The sequence below is a fragment of the Capra hircus genome, chromosome 16 (genome assembly GCF_001704415.2).
Source record: "Capra hircus breed San Clemente chromosome 16, ASM170441v1, whole genome shotgun sequence".
Taxonomy (NCBI): domain Eukaryota; kingdom Metazoa; phylum Chordata; class Mammalia; order Artiodactyla; family Bovidae; genus Capra; species Capra hircus.
The window spans coordinates 45,902,020-45,921,870 of record NC_030823.1 but is presented as its reverse complement, the minus strand read 5'-3'; the positions used below and the strand labels follow the sequence as shown (position 1 = coordinate 45,921,870).

Here is a 19,851-nt window from a genome sequence, read left to right as displayed (position 1 = left end):
CAGCCTTTGATTCTTGAGCCCTGAGTCTGCAGGACACCCACGAGAGATGCCCCTTTAAGTGTTACCAACAGACCTTTCAAAGCCTTCAGTCAGGAAGCTAACTCATGGCTAAAGCACCAAGTGTTGGGCCAGGCTTTATCACTGTCCAATTCTATACCTCTGTAGTCAGCAAAAACTCAATCAACTGATTCCAGTTAAAGCAATTTACAGCAAGTATCTGATAAACGTCATTTACCTGGGCACACATGGAGCTGTGCCATGAGCTTGAAGACTCAGCTCTCAGCACACACTTACTTGAAGGGGACGTGGGTGGCTTCCTAAAAGACCGCCGCTCTGCCTTGGGGCCGCTTGCACTCCCTGTGGGTATGTCTGGGTGTTCTTCAGGGCTCAGCGAGTACTGGAACTGGACCGTCCCTGACTCCACCTGCTTCACCTACGATGGACCACAACGAGAGAAGTGATGGCTATGCTCCCTCCATCAGCACTGTGTGGTCAGAATAATCCAACCAGGAACATCCGCCCAGTCTTAAAACAATCCGTGTGGATTACCCTCAGTCAAGCGGAAATCAGCAACACTGCTCCAGGTTGAATGCATTCTTACTTAACCTGTGTTATGCTGACTTTTCCTATTTTGAGTTTAAACACACGTAACCACCACCAGCACCAGGTACAGAGCAGCCTCACCACCTAAAACGCTCTCCCATCCTGCGCACACCCACATCCAACAATCACTGAACTGCCCTCCACCCCTGTCTTCGGTCCCACAAATGGGGTCTCATGCTACAGAACCCTTGAGACTGGCTTCTTTCACTCCCTGGCAGGAGGATGAGACTCATCGGTGCAGCAGTGTGTAAGCACAGCCATTCTTTTTCATTACCAAGCAGTCTTCTATCGTACCATGCGCCTCAGCGTACTTATCCATTCACCCACTTAGAACATAAGGGCTGTTTCCAGCTTGAGTGGTTATAAATAGAGCTGCTGGGAACACTGGTGTACATATTTCTGCATGGACATAAGTGTTCATTTCTCCATGTTTCATTTCTCTGAGAGTAGGATTGCTAGGTCATATGGTGCATGTATATTACACGTTATAGGAAACTGCTAATCTGTGACTTACTTCTGAACTCTGTATTCCGTTCCATTAGTCTATGTGCCAATGCTTTTACCAACAGCACTTTATCTTGATTACCATAGCTTTAATGAAAGTGTTGAAACTGTGTAGCATGAATCCTCCAACTTAACTGTTCTTTTCAAAATTGTTTTGACCCTTCTAATTCCTTTGCTTTTCTCTATAAAGTTGCGAATCAGGGACTTCCCTAGTGGTCCAGTGGTTAAGAATCCACCTGACGATGCGGAGGACATGGGTTCGATCATCCCTGGTCCAGGAAGATCCCACATGCCAACGGGCACCTAAGTCCATGCACCACAACTGCTGAGCCTGCACCCTGAAGCTATAAAGTAGCTCCTGCTCACCGCAACTAGAGAAGGCCCGCGTGCAACAACAAAGACCCAGTGCAGCCAAAAATTAATTAAAGCTTAGAATCAGCTTGTCTCTATTAAAAAATCATGTAAGGATTTTGACTGAAATTTTATTAGACCTACAGATCAACTTGGGAAGAATTTGTATCTTTATCATGTGAGTCTTCCAATCCATTAAGAAGACCCTCCAGTATATTTAGGTCTTCTTTGATTCACCTAAGAGTAATCAATGAGAATAATGACAGGCAGCAAAAGGAATGTTTCAGCACACAGATCCTGTACACATTTTGTTAGATTTATTTCATTGAGGTGGGGGTGCTTTGTAAATAATACTGCTTTTTAGATTTTGCTTCCAAATTGTATATATTTTGCTAATATAAAGAAATGTGACTGATTTTCCATTTGACCTCCTGCTGTATACTACAATCTCCCTAAACTTACTGTTTATTCTGAGAGTTTCTGATAAATCCTTCAAGATTTCCTACACAGAAAATCATACTGTTTGCACATAAGAAGAGTTTTGTTCCTTCCTTTCCAATCTCTATGTTTTTTATTTTTTTTAATTTTGTTTTATCCCTCTATTGTACCGGCTAGAACTTCCCACGCAATGTCAAATAAGATGCTGAATACTATGAGTGGGCATTCTTCACTTGTTCCTGACCTAAGTAAGAGGGAAGTGAAGTGAAGTGAATTCGCTCAGTCGTGTCCGACTCTTTGCAACCCCATGGACTGTAGCCCACCAGGCTTCTCCCTCCATGGGATTCTCCAGGCAAGAGTACTGGAGTGGGTTGCCATTTCCTTCTCCAGGGGATCTTCCCAACCCAGGGATCGAACACGGGTCTCCTGCATTCCAGGCAGACGCTTTAAGTAACAGGGAAAGCATTCAATTTTTCACCATTAAGCATGATGCTAGCTAAAGAATTTTTGTAGATACTCTTGATCAAGCTGAGGAAGTTCATCATTATTCCTGTTTGCTCAGTTTTCGTCATAAATGGATGCTGAATTTTGTCAAATGCTTTGCCTGCATCTGTTCTTATTATTCACACGGTTTTCCTTCTTTAGGCTGTTAGAGTGAATTACGTTTTCCAATAGAAATAGCCTTGCATGCCTGGGATAAGCCAGGGTGTATTATTGGTCATGGTGTATTCTTCTTCTTCTATACTGTTGGATGGACTTCCCTGGTGGCTCAGATGGTAAAGCATCTGCCTATGACGTGGGAGACCTGGGTTCAATCCCTGGGTCAGGAAGATCTCCTGGAGAAAGAAATGGCAACCCACTCCAGTATTCTTGCCTGGAAAATCCCATGGATGGAGGAGCCTGGTAGGCTACAGTCCATGGGGTGGCCAAGAGTCAGACACAACTGAGCGACTTCACTCACTCACACTGTTGGATTCAATTTACTAATATTTTGTTGAGCATTTTGCATCTGAGTTCATGAGGAATATGCACTCATGATTTTCTTTTCGTATACTGTCTTTTTCTGGTTTTGATATCAGGATAATGAAGGTCTTGTTACATAAATTTGGAATTGTTCTCACCTATCTTATTTTCAAGAAGAGAATCTATACAATTGGTATTGTTTTTCCTTTAAATGTTCAGTACAATTTATAGTGAATGAAAGCGAAAGCCACTCAGTAGTGTCCAACTCTTTTTGACCCCATGGACTACAGCCTGCCAGGCTCCTCTGTCCATGGAATTCTCCAAGCAAGAATACTGGAGTGGGTTGCCATGCCCTTTTCCATATCTTCACAACCCAGGGATTGAACCCAGGTCTCCCACGTTTCAGGTAGATTCCTTACCGTCTGAGCCACCAGGAAGCCCTCTATATTATATATTATAGTGCACAGGCTGGGATATTTCTTTATCAAAAAAAATTTAATGATGAATTCATTATCTATAAAATTATAGGACTACTCAAGTTATAGACTTCATCCTGGCTAAGTTTTGATGGTTTGTTGTTTAAGACAAACTGGTTCATTTCATCTAAATTTTCAAATTTATAGTATTTCCCCTAACATCCTTCCCATACCTGTGTGGTCTGTAGTGGTTATCCTTTCTTCCGGGCCTATTATTAGTCATTTATGTTCTCTCTTTACTTGTTAGAGGCTTGTCAAAGAGTCAGTTTTTTACTTCACTGGCTTTCTCTAGTTTTTCCTCTATTGTTTTCCTGTTTTCGGTTATATTGGTTTCTGCACTTATATTTATTATTGATTTTTCTTTTACTTGCCTTAGGTTTATTTTCTGCTTCTTTTTCTAGTTTCTAAAAGTGGATGATCAGATTACTGATTTGAGACCTTCTTCTGTTCTTATATAAGCACTTAATGCTATAAATTCCCTGTAAATACACTTGAGCTGCAACCTACAAATTTTGATATGTCGTATTTTCACTTTTGTTCAGTTCAAAGTATCTTTTATATTTTCTTAAGGCTTCCTCTCTGATTTATGGATTATTTAGAAATGCATTAATGTTTAAGTGTTTATAGTTTTTTATGCTATCTTTGTTATTGGCTTCTAGTTTAATTCCATTGTGACCACAGAAAATACCTTGTGTAATTTAAATTCTTTTAAAATTACTAAAATTTGTTTCCTGATCCAGGCTATGGTCTTTCTTGGTAAATGTTCCATGCGCACTTGAAGAGAATATATCCTGCCATTGTTGGGTGGACTGTTCTATGAAGGTCATTTAGATCCAGATACTTCATAATATTGCTCAGTTCTATATACTGGTGATTTTCTATCAGTGTGCTTATAGTTTAATCTAAGAGGAGTGCTGAAATCTCCAAATGCAACTGTGAATTTGTCTATTTCTTCTTTCCATTCTATTAGCTCTTTGCATTTTGAACCTCGGTGTTAGATACATACACTTTTGGGTTTATATGTCTTTGTGGTGAATTGACTTTTATCACAGGTGACATCCCCCTTAATTCCTGGAAATTCCTTTGCTCTGAAGTCTACTTTGCCTGGTATTAATATAGCTACTCAAGTTTTCTTTTGATTCATGTTTGCACACAATATTTTTCCATCCTTTTGCTTTTGAAGTGCGTTCTTGACAGACAGCACATAGTTGGACCTTGAGATTTTCATGTCACCTGAAAATTTCTGTCCTGAAGTTGGTGCGTTCAGACTATTTACACTTCATATAATTATTGGTGGGTCTGGGTTCAGGACTGTCATTTTATTATGATTTGTTCCTTCTGTTTCTCATTCCTGTTTCCCTTTCCTGCCTTATTTTGAATTATTCCATTTTATCTATCTACTGGGTTTCTTACTGTCTCTTGGTAGCTTATTTTTAGTGACTGCTCTAGGGTTTACAATGTAAATAATTTTTTTCACAATCTACTCAAAAACCTATATTTTATTACTTCAAGTGGAATGTAGAAACTTTATCACCTTACAGGTCTCTTTATAGTCCCCTTTATTTTATAGCTATCTTACCTATTATACCTACACACCTTAAAAACCCTAACAGACACGGTTATGATTTTTGCTTTAGCCATCAAACCCATTTTAAAGAACTCAAAAGAAGGAGAATGGTGTTTCCATCCATCATTTTCGTTGCTCTTTCTTCATTCCTGATGTACCAAGTTTCCATCTGGTATAATTTCTCTTCTGTCTGAAGAAATTCCTTTAGCAGTTCTCTTACAGCATCTCTACCTGCCAATGAACTCTCTCAGTTTTAGTTCATCTGAGGATGTCTTTATTTCACCTTCATTCCTGCAGGACGGTTGCTGGAATAGAATTCTGAGTTCTGGGGTCTTTCTGTTAGTGCTTTTAACATGTTGTTCCATTTCCTTCTGCCTCCGTGGTTCCTGCAAGGAACCCACAATATTCAAACTATTGTTTCTCTATAAGTAACGCATCATTTTTCTACTGCTGTCAAGACTTTGTCTTTTTCAGCAGCTTGATTGTGATGTGTCCGAGTGTGGATTTCTTTGCATTTATCTCTGGGTTTGGGACCTCTTCGATCTGTAAGCTTAAGTCTTTTGCCAAATCTGAGGAGTTTTCAGCCATCATTTCTTCAGACATTTTTTTCCGCACTGCACTCTTTCCCTCCTACTGGGACTCTGATGACCTGGGTGTTAGCCTTTGTGGTCCTGCCCCACAGGTCCCTGAGGCTTTGTCCACTCTCCTCCAATCAACGTTCTGTGGTTCAAGTTGAATAAATTCCAGATTCATCTTCAAATTCATTGATCCTTCTGTCATACTCATTCTGCTATTGAGTTCACCTAGTGAGTACTTTATTTTGGCAATTTTATTTTTCAGTTCTAAACTCTCCATTTGCTTCTTCTTTATCTACCTCTTTGCTGAGACTTTCTATCTTTCCCTTTGCTTCAAAAGTGTTCGTTCTTATTTATTGGATTTTTTTATAATGCCTGTTTTAAAGGCTTTGTCTGATAATTCCAACATTTGTGTCATCTCAGTATCACTGCTTGTTGAATGTCTTTCCCCTGCAAGTTGAGGTTTTCCTGCTTCTTTGTTTGTCAATTAAGTATACACTGTATCATGGACATTCTGAATATCACTTTATAAGATTCTCTTTTAAATATCACATTATAAGAATCTCTTTTAAAGTTTATGGAGAATGTCGATATTTTTGCTGGGTCAGAAATCAACCCAGCTGGATTCAAGCCCCAGTTTCCAAGCAGTCTCCTATGGTTGGTGGTTTCAACATCAGTCACATCCTCAAAGCCTGGGCAGGGCTCCTCAGTCCTCTCCTAGCCATGACGCATACAGGGGCAACTCTGTCCACAGTCCAGTTCTCAAAGTCTGCCATACGTTGTTAGGGTCAGACTCAGGCACATGAAGCTGGGGGTTAACTTGGCATTTCTTAAACAACTTTACAGGGGACTTTCCAAGATCCTCCCTCTCCAGATCCCCCTCGTTGTTGTTGCTGTTGTTGTTGTTCAGTCATTAAGTCATGTTCGACTCTTTGCAACCCCATGAACTGCAGCACACCACGCTTCCCCGTCTTTCACTATCTCCCAGAGTCTGCTCAAATTCCTGCCCGTTGAGATGGTGGTGCTATTTAACCATCTCATCCTATGCCACTCCCTTCTCCTTTTGTCCTCAATCTTTCCCAGCATCAGGGTCTTCTCCAATGAGCTGGCTCTTCACATCAGGTGGCCAAAGTATTAGAGCTTCAGCTTCAGCATCAGTCCTTCCAATGAACATTCAAGTTGATTTCCTTTGGGATTGACTGGTTTGATCTCTTTGCAGTCCAAGGGACTCCAGATCCCACTAGTTCTTTTCAATTCTCAAGGGTTGCTTTTTCAGTGCAAGAGTGTATAAAAGAGCTTATGTTCTCATCTATCATTATTATAAGTCAGTATATAATTTCTAAAATTGATAAACTAAGAAGTAGCAGTACAAACATATTATTTACAAAACAAGGTAAATACCATATGTCACAGCTAAGAATTTAAACTGGCTACCTCTGGAGATATTAACTTTTTTAAAGACAACTGTTTGCTTGAGGGAAGAATACAGGAGCTGTTTAAGAAGGAAAACATAAACATAATATACTATTTACTTTCACAGTAAATAACACTGAGACAATCTTAATAACATAAACCCCAAAATTTACTTAGTAAAAAAATTATGGGATGTTTATAATATGTATCTTTTTTTTAAATTAATATCTGTCAGTCCTGCTCAACTGTAAATTCCACAGGATTAGAGAGTTGTCCTAGAGTAGATACAGGTGTTCAGTAAAAATTCACTGAGTGAATGAATAAGAAACAGAATGGACTGGTGCCCAGGCAGAGACCAGGCTTACCTAGGAGTCCACCCTTCTGATGTGTAATGCACTGCTACACGAGGTGAGAAACAGGAAGACGCAAAACAGCGCCTTTAGAAAGCAGGAGAATGAATAGAGTCTGTGATCAGTGGCAGTTTATTATTTTAGTTAATAATATCTGTTTACAGCAGTGGTCTTCAACTGGGGGCAATTCTGCCCGCAGAAGAACACATTCAGCCATGTCTATGAACCTCTGGGCTCTCTACACATGGACATCACCAGATGGTCAACACCAAAATCAGATTGATTATATTCCTTGCAGCCAAAGATGGAGAAGCTCTATACAGTCAGCAAAAACAAGACTGGGAGCTGACTACGGCTCAGATCATGAACTCCTTATTGCCAAATTCAGACTTAAATTGAAGAAAGTAGGGAAAACCACTAGACCATTTAGGTATGACCTAAATCAAATCGCTTATGATTATACAGTGGAAGTGAGAAATAGATTTAAGGGACTAGATCTGATAGATAGAGTGCCTGATGAACTATGGACTGAGGTTCGTGACATTGTACAGGAGAAAAGAATCAAAACCATCCCCATGGAAAAGAAATGCAAAAAAGCAAAATGGCTGTCTCGGGAGGGCTTACAAATAGCTGTGAAAAGAAGAGAGGCGAAAAGCAAAGGAGAAAAGGAAAGATATAAACATCTGAATGCAGACTTCCAAAGAATAGCAAGAAGAGATAAGAAAGCCTTCTTCAGCAATCAATGCAAAGAAATAGAGGAAAAGAACAGAATGGGAAAGACTAGAGATCTCTTCAAGAAAATTAGAGACACCAAGGGAACATTTCATGCAAAGATGGGCTCGATAAAGGACAGATATGGTATGGACCTAACAGAAGCAGAAGATATTAAGGAGAGGTGGCAAGAATACACAGAAGAACTGTACAAAAAAGATCTTCATGACCCAGATAATCACGATGGTGTGATCACTCACCTAGAGCCAGACATCCTGGAATGTGAAGTCAAGTGGGCCTTACAAAGCATCACTACGAACAAAGCTAGTGGAGGTGATGGAATTCCAGTTGAGCTATTTCAAATCCTGAAAGATGGTGCTGTGAAAGTGCTGCACTCAATATGCCAGCAAATTTGGAAAACTCAGCAGTGGCCACAGGACTGGAAAAGGTCAGTTTTCATTCCAATCCCAAAGAAAGACAATGCCAAAGAATGCTCAAACGACCACACAATTGCACTCATCTCACACGCTAGTAAAGTAATGCTCAAAATTCTCCAAGCCAGGCTTCAGCAATATGTGAACCGTGAACTTTTGGATGTTCAAGCTGGTTTTAGAAAAGGCAGAGGTACCAGAGATCAAATTGCCAACATCCACTGGATCATCAAAAAAGCAAGAGAGTTCCAGAAAAACATCTATTTCTGCTTTATTGACTATGCCAAAGCCTTTAACTGTGTGGATCACAATAAACTGTGGAAAATTCTGAAAGAGATGGGAATATCACCTGACCTGCCTCTTGAGAAACCTATATGCAGGTCAGGAAGCAACAGTTAGAACAGGACATGGAACAACAGACTAGTTCCAAATAGGAAAAGGAGTACATCAAGGCTGTATATTATCACCCTGCTTATTTAACTTCTATGCAGAGTACATCATGAGAAACGCTGGGCTGGAAGAAGCACAAGCTGGAATCAAGATTGCCAGGAGAAATATCAATAACCTCAGATATGCAGATGACACCACCCTTATGGCAGAAAGTGAAGAGGAACTAAAAAGCCTCTTGATGAAAGTGAAGAGGAGAGTGAAAAAGTTGGCTTAAAGCTCAACATTCAGAAAACGAAGATCATGGCATCTGGTCCCATCACTTCATGGGAAATAGATGGGGAAACAGTGGAAACAGTGTCAGACTTTATTTTGGGGGGCTCCAAAATTACAGCAGATGGTGACTGCAGCCATGAAATTAAAAGACGCTTACTCCTTGGAAGAAAAGTTATGACCAACCTAGATAGCATATTCAAAAGCAGAGACATTACTTTGCCAACAAAGGTCTGTCTAGTCAAGGCTATGGTTTTTCCAGTGGTCATGTATGGATGTGAGAGTTGGACTGTGAAGAAAGCTGAGTGCCGAAGAATTGATGCTTTTGAACTGTGGTGTTAAGAAGACTCTTGAGAGTCCCTTGGACTGCAAGGAGATCCAACGAGTCCATTCTAAAGATCAGTCCTGGGTGTTCTTTGGAAGGAATGATGCTGAAGCTGAAACTCCAGTACTTTGGCCACCTCATGCGAAGAGTTGACTCATGGGAAAAGACTCTGAGCTGGGAGGGATTGGGGGCAGGAGGAAAAGCAGATGACAGAGGATGAGATGGCTGGATGGCATCACGGATTCAATGGACATGAGTTTGAGTGATCTCCGGGAGTTGATGATGGACAGGGAGGCCTGGCGTGCTGCGATTCATGGGGTCACAAAGAGTCGGACACGACTGAGCATCTGAACTGAACTGAACTGGGGTGGGGGTGCACTACTGCCTCTAGTGGGTGGAGGCCAGCAATGCAGTTGGACATCCTCCAGGGCAGTGCCTGGGACAGACCCACAGCAAAGAACAGTCTGGCCCCAAATGCTGACAGTGCTGAGTGGAGAAACCCTGATTAGAAGTGATATTCCTCATGGAAGGTGATGGTATTTGATACATTTGTGACCTTGAGATAGTCCAACCTTCACAACACTTATGTTCCAATATAGTTTACACACTTAAAAAGCAAAGGAAATGTAGTGGACATGAGAAGGCTAAAAGTAAACAGAAAAGGATTTATTCACATAGGTACATACACAGCAAAAGAGAATGAAAATATGGCAGTAGCTTCAGGATTTCTAATGGCAAGTTTATAATAAGGGCTGAAACCAGACCATGTGGGAATGCAGCAAAATGTAGTCCTGTAATGAGGGACATTCCTTATAAGAAGAGAAGCTGCATGATCAGCTGCTCGCTGATTCAGGTCCCCAAGGCATAATCCACATCATAAATAATAACACTGAATATGATGCTTGTCACTGGAGTCAGCACACGAATGACATACCGAAATAACAGGTATGGTCCTTTACCCAAGAAAAATGAGCCAATTGAGTCCTAGAAGGCTCCATTTGATCTGCTGAGACAGGACGGGCGTATTTCAGGAATGTCAGCAGAAGAATAAAACACACACCCAGGCAGAAACCCTGCTATGACCCATTAGTGTCAGAAGGACCCAGACGTCAGCCAGAGCAGGGATGTCACCCAGCATCTGTGTCCCGGGGTCCCTGCTCCCCACCCTGTAGGACTCCCAACAGGCCAGGGGAGCCCACAGGGTGAGACCCACACACAAACATGCTTCCACGGGCCCTGCCCCACTTCTGTTTACTTTCTACAGTGGGGATCAGAGAAAGTCTCATTTCAAAATGGATTTATATAAGTTCTGCTGTGGTCTCTCCCCTCTGGACACAGCTAGAGAGAGTAGAGGTTGAGTGAGCATAAGTGATGAGCCACAAAGACCAGCCAGGGGGATGCCAAGTGCCCAGCTCCCACTCCAGCCTTGTGCACACGAGACGCAGCCTCCAGTGTGCAAACATTTCAAGAGGGCTTGTTTATAAGGGAACCCTCCTCTACTGCTGGTGGGAATGAAAGCTGATGGAGCCACTGTGGAAAACAGTACAGAGGTGCCTCAGACAGCTGAAAACAGGATTACTATATGATCCAGCACTTCCACTCCTGGGCAAACATATGGAGAAAACTATAATTCAAAAAGATACATGTATCCCTATGTTCATAGCAGCACTATTCACAATAGCCCGGACACAGAAACCTAAATGTCCAGCCACAGAGGTGTGGATAAAGACGACGTGGCACATATACACAGTGGAACAGTACTCAGGCTTGAAAAAGAATGGAATAACGCCATCTGCTATCACATGGCTGCAACTAGAGATGATCATACTAAGTGAAGGAAGACAGAAAGAGTAAGACTAATGCCATATGATATCGACTATATGTGGAATCCAAACTATGACACAGATGAGCTTGTCTATGAAACAGAATCACAAAACAGAGAACAGACTTGTGATTGGTGGGGGATGGGTGGAGGGAAGGACTGGGAGTTTAAGGTTAGCAGATGCGACTGATACATATAAAATGGATAAACAACAAGGTCCTACTGACTAGCACAGGGAACTATGTTCAGTGCTGCTGCTGTTGCTAAGCCACTTCAGTCGTGTCCGACTCTGTGCCACCCCATAGACGGCAGCCCACCAGGCTCCCTGGGATTCTTCTGGCAAGAACACTGGAGTGGGTTGCCATTTCCTTCTCCAATGCATGCAAGTGAAAAGTGAAAGTGAAGTTGCTCAGCCATGTCTGACTCCTAGCGATCCCATGGACTGCAGCCTACCAGGCTCCTCCAGCCATGGGATTTTCCAGGCAAGAGTACTGGAGTGGGTTGCCATTGCCTTCTCCTACTATATTCAATATTCTGTGATAAACCATAGTGGAAAAGACTGCGCAAAACAATGTATATATATGTGTAACCAAGTCACTTTGCTGTATGGCAGTAATTAATACAACATTGTAATTAAACTATATTTCAATAAAAAATAATTTTTTTTAAAAAGAGGGCATTTTAAAAAGCACAGAAGTGGATCTCGTGGCTCTCTGTGTAAAAATAAGAGGCACAGGCCACCTTGAGAAATGGATACATAAGCAGGGGCACAATAAGACCCCAGAAAAAGCACCACCTTCAGGGAGGTCAAAGTGAAAGTGAAGTCGCTCAGTCATGTCCAACTCTTTGAGAATCGTGGACTGTAGCCCACCAGGCTCCTCTGTCCATGGGATTCTCTGGGCAAGAATACTGGAGTGGATTGCCACTTCCTTCTCCAGGGGAATCTTCCCAACCCAGGGATCGAACCCAGGTCTCCAGCATTGCAGGCAGACGCTTTAACCTCTGAGCCACCAGGGAAGCCCACAAAACTGATTATAATTCAGCAGTCACACTTATATTTTTTCTTTTTTTAATTTTTTTCTTTATCTTGCCATCATTTTTTAGTCATTTTTTTTAATTTGTTTTTAGTCAAAGGATAACTGCTTTATAATACTGTGTTGTTTTCTGCCATACATACAATCAGCTATAGGTATACATATGTCCCCTCTCTCTTGAACCCCTTCTCCCACCTCCCATTCCATCCCACCCCTGTAGGTTGTCACAGAGCACCAGGTTTGAGCTCCCTGTGTCCTACAGCAAATTGCCACTGGCTATCTATTTTGCATATGGTAATGTGTGTTTCTCATTATGACTCAGCAATCATACTTATTTTTTTAAGGGCAAATCTGTGACCTGAAAAAATACTGCTCATGAAACATCGACAAACGTTATTTGTCAGCTCTGCTGTTAAAAATGCATGAACTTGCTAGAAGCATGTAGAAAGCAATCACACTTATGGGGTCTCTAACATTTACCTCTTCGGAGCTCATGCTGGCTGCGGGTACCTTATAGACCAGACAGTGCGAAGGGTTGGACTGGATGCCACCCTGGAGAGGTAACATCACCCGCCCGGAGCCGGCTTCCAGCGAGGGGTTCCAGACGGCCCAGCGAACCATGTGCATACATGCCAGGCTGGACAAGGAGGTGAGTGAAGCTGCCTGGAATGAAAGCAAAGCATATGGGTCATAGGTTGTCACCAAACCCACATGGGTGGGGGAATCAACAGTGCTTTCCCGGGAAAATCTCGCCACAGGGCAGCTCAGCAAGGCAGGGGGTCATCACGAAAAGAAGGCCCACCACAGAGGAGGATGTGGCACCACATTGGGGGCTCAGAGTGGGCAGGGAAGCCAGCCTCTGATTCTGAGACCCTCCCCGCCCCCGCCCCAGTGTAACCAGGACCCTCCTGAAGGCCGACACTGCCTTTATGATTCCTCATCTTTCGTAAGATCTTTATACAGGCTTCCTTTTCTTCCTTTTCAGGAATATAGTTTCTTTACAATGTCTTGTTAGTTTCTGCTGTACAACAAAGTGAACCAGCCACATGTATACATGTATCCCTTCCCTCTAGGGCCTCCCTCCCCTCGCCCCATCCCACACCTCGAGATCATCATGGAGCTCACACTGGGCTGAGCTCCCGGTGCTCTACAGCAAGTCCCCACCAGCTGCGCATTTCACACATGGTGGCATCTCTATGTCAATGCCACTCTCCCGGTTTGCCCCAGCCTCCCTCCCCGAGCCCGTGTCCACAGGACCACTCTCTAGTCTGTGTCTCTATTTCCGCTTTGCAAATAGGTTCATCTGAACCCTTTTTCTAGATTCCACATATATGCATTAATATACAATATTTTTCTTTCTGACTTACTGCACTCTGTATGACAGACTCTAGGTCCATCCACGTCTCTACAAATGACCTAATTTCATTCCTTTTACTGACTGAGTAATATTCCACTGTATACATGTACCACATCTTCTGCAGGTTTTCAAACACTCTGCACTTTAACATCCACCCAGATCCATGAATAAAACACCAGGAATGGCACTTTGTGTTAGTAATGAGACACTTCATAAAATAATGAAGAATATACATGCACATTCCATTTAGGGTTTTAGCACACATTTTCTCCAGCCAAGTTTCAGCTCCTCATTGTATGTTCTATGTATGTAGCTTATATGTAACTAGGAAATTACCCAGGCCAAATGTTTCATGCTGTACCTTCTTTCACTGTCTCTATCACTGGCCAGATGAAAGGGAGGACAATGCCAGGACGCCCCTCCCCAGAATTAGCCTCCACCTTCAGACAAAGCCATTTTCACAAATATGGTTTCAAGGCTTGAGTCAGTGGTATTTTAAAGAAACCACTTTCGTCCATTATTCAAAAGGAAACAAGAATAAAGTGGAACTCGGAGTGGGTCCTGGTCAGGTCCTGACCTTCCTGCTCAGCTGGGCAACAAGACTCATGATCTACCCACTTATGGCAGCTCCAGAGACACTGGCTCATTCCCTGGCAGAAGACATATCAGTACCCCCAGGAAGGCCATTTCCCGACCAGAAGCCACTGGGCACATGACAACAGCGGGTAAGATGGGAGCCCGGGAACAGCGCTTTCCACCCCAAGAGCCCAGTAGCATCAACCAAAGTCAGACTGACAGCCCAGACTCGGGGCAGCAGCCGCACCCACCTCCACCCCAGATTCCCAGCCTCCCTGGGGATGTCGGGGAGAAGCCACCTGAAGGCAGCAGGTGTGAAATGGAACATGGTCGTGAGAAGGCTGGGGCCTGGACCTGGGACCTGAGACTCTTGGCTGCAGCGCGTGCATCTGGACACACCTCTCCTCCAGCAACGAAATACAAAGAAGCTATAAGGGACTAAAAAACAGCTGCATGCGTGCTCAGTTGGGGCAAATTATAGACAAGATACAAAAAGACCAAAAACCCAACTGCCACTTGCAAAACGCCAGGAGCAAAAACAGGTACTACTCACGCCCCTGGCACACACCACCACCAAGGGGTGAGCAAACCACCACCAAGGGGTGAGCAAACCACCTAAGCCACTTCTCCAGCCTGACCCCTAGACCTGCTCTGACCCTCACCCCATAAAATTAACCAGCTCACCCAGTCCTTGGGGAACAAGCAAGAGAAATTGTTGCTTGTTCTCACTCCCCTGCAACCAGCCAAAACCACAATAAAGCTTTGCCTGAATTTCCTGTCTGGTCTCTGATCAATTTCTATTGATCAGGGAAGGCCAAGAACCCTGATCAGTACCGAACTCAGCATCTTCCTCCACACCCATGGGCACTGGAGAGCAAAGGACTGGACGGTTCCTTACCAACAGCCCTCCATCCCTCTTGACCACCAACCACATGAGCTAACCCAGCAGCCCTCCAACTCAGGCCATGGTCACAGGGAAGCAGACAGCCTGCAAGGAGAGGGTCTCAGACTCTCAAAAGGAGTGGAAGCCAAGACTTGTCTGCAATGGTCCCCAGGAGAGGGGAGGGTCCCCAAGGAAAGGCGATGCCAATGGGAATCCTTTGACCTGAGTTGTGTCTGGGACCACGGAGCCCGGGAAGGCTCTAGCAGTGTGCCCTGGGCTCCCAACAGACCCTGGATGGATTGACTGGACACAAGTGAGTCGTGTGTCACTGTCACAGCCAGGACTTGAGTGCACTCAGGTTCAAGGCAGATCGCACACACACACACAAGGACTCTGGCTGGAATCCAACACAGATGAATTGACGGTCAACTGCGTGAGACCTCAGCAGAGGGTGCGTGCACACAATACGGAACAGGAAGTGCTGGGACTTCCCTGGCGGTTCAGAGGTTGAAAGTCCACACTTCCACTGCCGGGGGTGTGGGTTCGATCCCTGGTTGGGGAACTAAGCAGTGGGGCGGAGAGAACAGGAAGTTCAAGTTTCATCCAAGTCAGTCTTTCCAGACTGCTCCAGATGACAGCCCATCCCATCACATCCTTTGTATCCATGTGGGGAACATCCAGAATCAGTGTCTGCCTGTGAATTAACCTCTCTTTCCTGAGGCCCCCTTGTAACTGGACCTCAAACCACCCACTTCAGCCTCCTCTGATTCTTTACTGGAGCCAAACTCATTTCAGACCACGGGTTAGGATTCTGCCGTGTTCTGCACAGTCACAGGGCCGAGCAGGGGTTTGGGTCAATTCAATGAGCCAAAACCCACATCCTGGAAACACAAGCCAAGAACCAACCAAGTAAGAATCCTAAGCATGAGTCTGTGTGCCGAACTTCCAGTGTCAAATATGCACTTCTGGTGTCTGTCAAATATACAGCGGGCACCTGCCCTTCCTATCCCTCAGCCGGGTGACAGAATAAAACGGCCCTGAGCAACCACAGTGTTATCAGCGAAAAGCTGCTAAAAAAATCCACTGCTTTTTAAAAAATAAACGATACGGGCTTCCCTGGTGGTCTAGTGGCTAAGATGCCACGCTACCAATGCAGGGGGGCCCAGGTTCAATCCCTCGTCAGGGACCTAGATCCCACCTGCTACAACTAAAGTCCTGCAGGCTGCAAAGAAAACAGATAACCCCATGTACTGCAACTTAGACCCAGTGCAGCCAAATAGACAAATAAAGGAGAAAAAGTTTAACAGCCAAATTAAGGAATACCATCACAATATATTAAAAATAAAAATACTAAATGTATTCACGAAACTGGCCAGAGGAAAAATCTATAAGGACTCAGCGATACCTATACTACTTTTGTAAATAGTCATCTCCCCCAAACTCATAAGTTTACTACAGGATCAAAGTTAAAATAAAACTCATGCCCCCGGTTTCTTGCTATTTGTGCCAGTCCCTTCTGGCTTAACCTCTCAAAAGCAGCAACCGATCCCCAGCTTCCTAGTTTCATGCTTTCTATTGATGTTCTTGTCTTTGGTCTATACAGTGTTTCTCTGTGTGAAGCAGATGTCAGATAAACAAATAGCCAGTTTCCACACTTTGTTTCAACATCTCTAACAAGAAGGGAGAGTCAGTGAGTTATGGTTCACTCTGTCAGTGAGACAACGGCTTGGTGGCAATCCACTGACCCTTTATTAGTCTGTACTCTCTCCCAACAGGCCAGGGTGATGCCTGAAAACGAGACCCTCCCTAAGCCCACACTCCCAACTCCCACCCCCAGCTCAAGGACAAGGCCAGGTGCAGCCAAGCAGGTGGGCAGAGCAAGAGTGGTATTTCATCCGTCAACGTGACAAACCTCCTCCTGTCTGTGAATCTAGTGGGTGAGATCAGATCTGTCACTTTAAAGTATCTTATTCTGTCAAAGTGGGTTTGATTTCATGCAAATTGTAAAACACACAACACACACACACACACGCTGAATTGTTCCCATTCACATTTTCAGTTACAGTAGAAGACAGCACACAAAAGGCCAAAGGAATACACTTGGATCACCAGTCAGGTTTGCCATGGAACAGAAGTGCATGCTGACATTCACCAGGCATGGGGCACACAGAACACGGACATTTGACCCCGGAGATGCTGTAACTCAAGGTTCCCCGGAACAGACTGAACGGTGGCTCCCAAAAGGCATGTCCGCTCCGCAACCCCTGGACTCTGTGACTGTGACCTTATTCAGAGAAAAGGTCCACGCAGAGGTAACTGAGTACCATGAGATGATGAGACCTAATGATCCAGGGAGGCCCTAAACCCAGTAACAGGTGTTTGTACAAGAGCAGGACAGAGAGAGACCTGAGACAGAAAAACAGAGGGAGACACACAGATGGAAGCCACGTGAAGACAGAAGCAGGGGCTGAAGCCCAGGAATGAAACCTAGGAGAGGCAGGAAGGATGGTCCCTGGAGCCTTTGGAGGGAGCAAGCCCCTCCCGATGCCTCGATTTTGGCCAAATGGAATCGATTCTGGATCCAGGACTGTGAGAGAATAGATGTCTGCTATTTTAAGCCAAGTCGTTCGGGGCAGTCTGTTCAGGCCACCCCAGGAGACTGAGGGAGGGGCTCCTCTTGGCCTCTGTCCCCAGACCAGGTCAGAACTCCCCTCGAGGCAGGTAAACATTTCTGGATGTTTCACAAGGTTGACTTTTGTCTAGATCTTCAGAGAGAACTTTCTCCTCCTGGCGGGGCCTCGTGTCACCTGCTGAGCCCCCTCCATGCCAGCTCTGGGTACCACAGTCCAAAGCCCAGAAACACATTGCAGAGGTGATGGGGCACCCATGGGTGGGGGTTCCCCTGGCCTAAGGCCACCTCCAGAGACAGAATTGACCCCCCTCAATGCAGGCGGCCACACCAGGGCCCCTGGTGAACACAAACAAGAAAAGCAAACTGCGATGTCAGAAGGTGTCCAAACATCCCCAACAGCAGGCCCATCGCAGGATGGGAGGCGGGGGATAAGAGAGCTGAAAGACAGAGAGAGATTTAGGAACCTTGGGACAGATAGAGGAGCTGGGCAGAAGGCAGCCCAGCCCAGGTGGGCACAGGCCCCTTCTGAGGTGTCCACCACATGCCCACGTGACCCTCCGCACAGCTCACAAATGCCAACCACAGAGGGGTTGCAGCCGCCCACAGAGGGTGGGCCCAGGCCTGATCCTAGCAGCACAGACCAAGATGCTTCCAGCCACATGGAAGCCAGGCTGGCCCACATGGGCAGCTGGCAACTCTGGAGTCTCAGGGCTGGGCCACAGGCAACACCTAAGGTTAAGGTGACTGTTTCCATGTCCTCCTTATAGCACCCTGGGTGCCTGACCACTGAGAACTTCACAAGGCCTGAGAGCCTGAAACCCATCCAAGGGGCAGAGCTAGAAAAGAAATGGGCACTTAGGACCAGGGTCTCTGTCCTCCTTCCTGCCAAGGAGCACAAGGTCCCCAGGACCACCAGGCAAAGAGAAGGCTCACTGACCACATACCATCAGCCCAAAGTCATTCCTTCCAGAAATGGATTGATTATATGCCAAAACCTTTTTCAAACTAGACACACAGTGAACTCAGCAGCTGCTGCAGAATAATTTCCTCCCCACACATCCAGGCTGGAAAAGGAAACCTAAGGACGTGTAATTAGAGTCGTTTAATCTGCTCGTATACGACACAGTATACGCAGAGTCACTTAAAAGCACAGTAATCACTTGGCAGGCAATATTTTCATTTCCTTCTATGGAGTACAGTAATTACTTTTAAACATACACATGTGCAATGAAAAACAATGGGGTATGGTTTTAAGGAAGTTCTACAACCTAGAATTACTCTGCATGCTGGCTAAAGGACTCATAACACTCTGGTCCTCTTTGGAAAAAAGAGTATCAACTCAACAAACCTTGAAAGAAGCAACAGGGAAACCATAATGAGTTGGGCTGGGAGTGGTGAGGTAGACAGGTGGGCAACCTCTTGCCCTTCAGAGTCTGCAGCCCAGAGACCAGCATGTGGCTACCCCAGGGCCTTTGCATTTGCTTCTCCAGAGAACCCGTGCCTGGGTCTGCTTCCCTCCCCATATCTCCCACTGGGTCCTACAGAGCCAGTGACAATGGGGCTCAGGCTTGGCAACCTGGCATCCCTTCCCATGGGCATGGCCCCTCTACTCCACAGAGCTGTGACCTCAGTGCAGGGAATTCCACAGCCTGGGATGTAAGTGTAGCGGCTACCCCTGGGAATGAAAGCCAGTCCTAGTTTTTCTATGAAGGGCTCCTAGGGGTCTCAGGAGAAGGCCTGCACTGGGGGAAGAATTGAAGCTGCCCACAGCCTACAGCACTCCACCCCTAGAGCACCAAGAAATTCTGAGCACAGTGAGAGGGGAATGAACAACACAGAAACACTCAGGGCAGGCGTGGGGACACAGAGGAGAGGGTCGAGGGGAGCAGCCCCGAGGTCAGCCAGGCAGAGGCTGTGCAGAGCACACAAGACCTGAAAGAAGTGGGCCACCTGGACTTAAGGCCAAAAGACAGCTTTATCACTGGGGCCAACTGGAAAAAGGACATGGGATCACTCTGCTTATTTCTTACAACTGCATGTGAATCTGTAATGACGTCAAAATAAAGTGTAATTTAAAACACAGTGAGGGGGACTTCCCCCATGGTCCAGTGGCTAAGACTCTGCACTCCCAGCACAAGGAGGCCCAGGTTCCATCCCTGGTCAGGGAACTAGGTCCCACA

General features: G+C 45.0%; 1 long non-coding RNA gene across 1 annotated transcript in view; it reads right to left on the bottom strand.

Annotated features, from left to right (window-relative positions):
* Window positions 1–19,851, bottom strand: part of NPHP4 — a 146,504-nt gene that overhangs the window by 77,047 nt on the left and 49,606 nt on the right. The window contains exons 11-12 of the long non-coding RNA XR_001919296.1: window positions 12,704–12,886; window positions 295–433 (exon numbers count right to left, since the gene is read on the bottom strand). This is a non-coding gene — a long non-coding RNA (nephrocystin 4). The remainder of the gene's footprint in view (window positions 1–294; window positions 434–12,703; window positions 12,887–19,851) is intronic.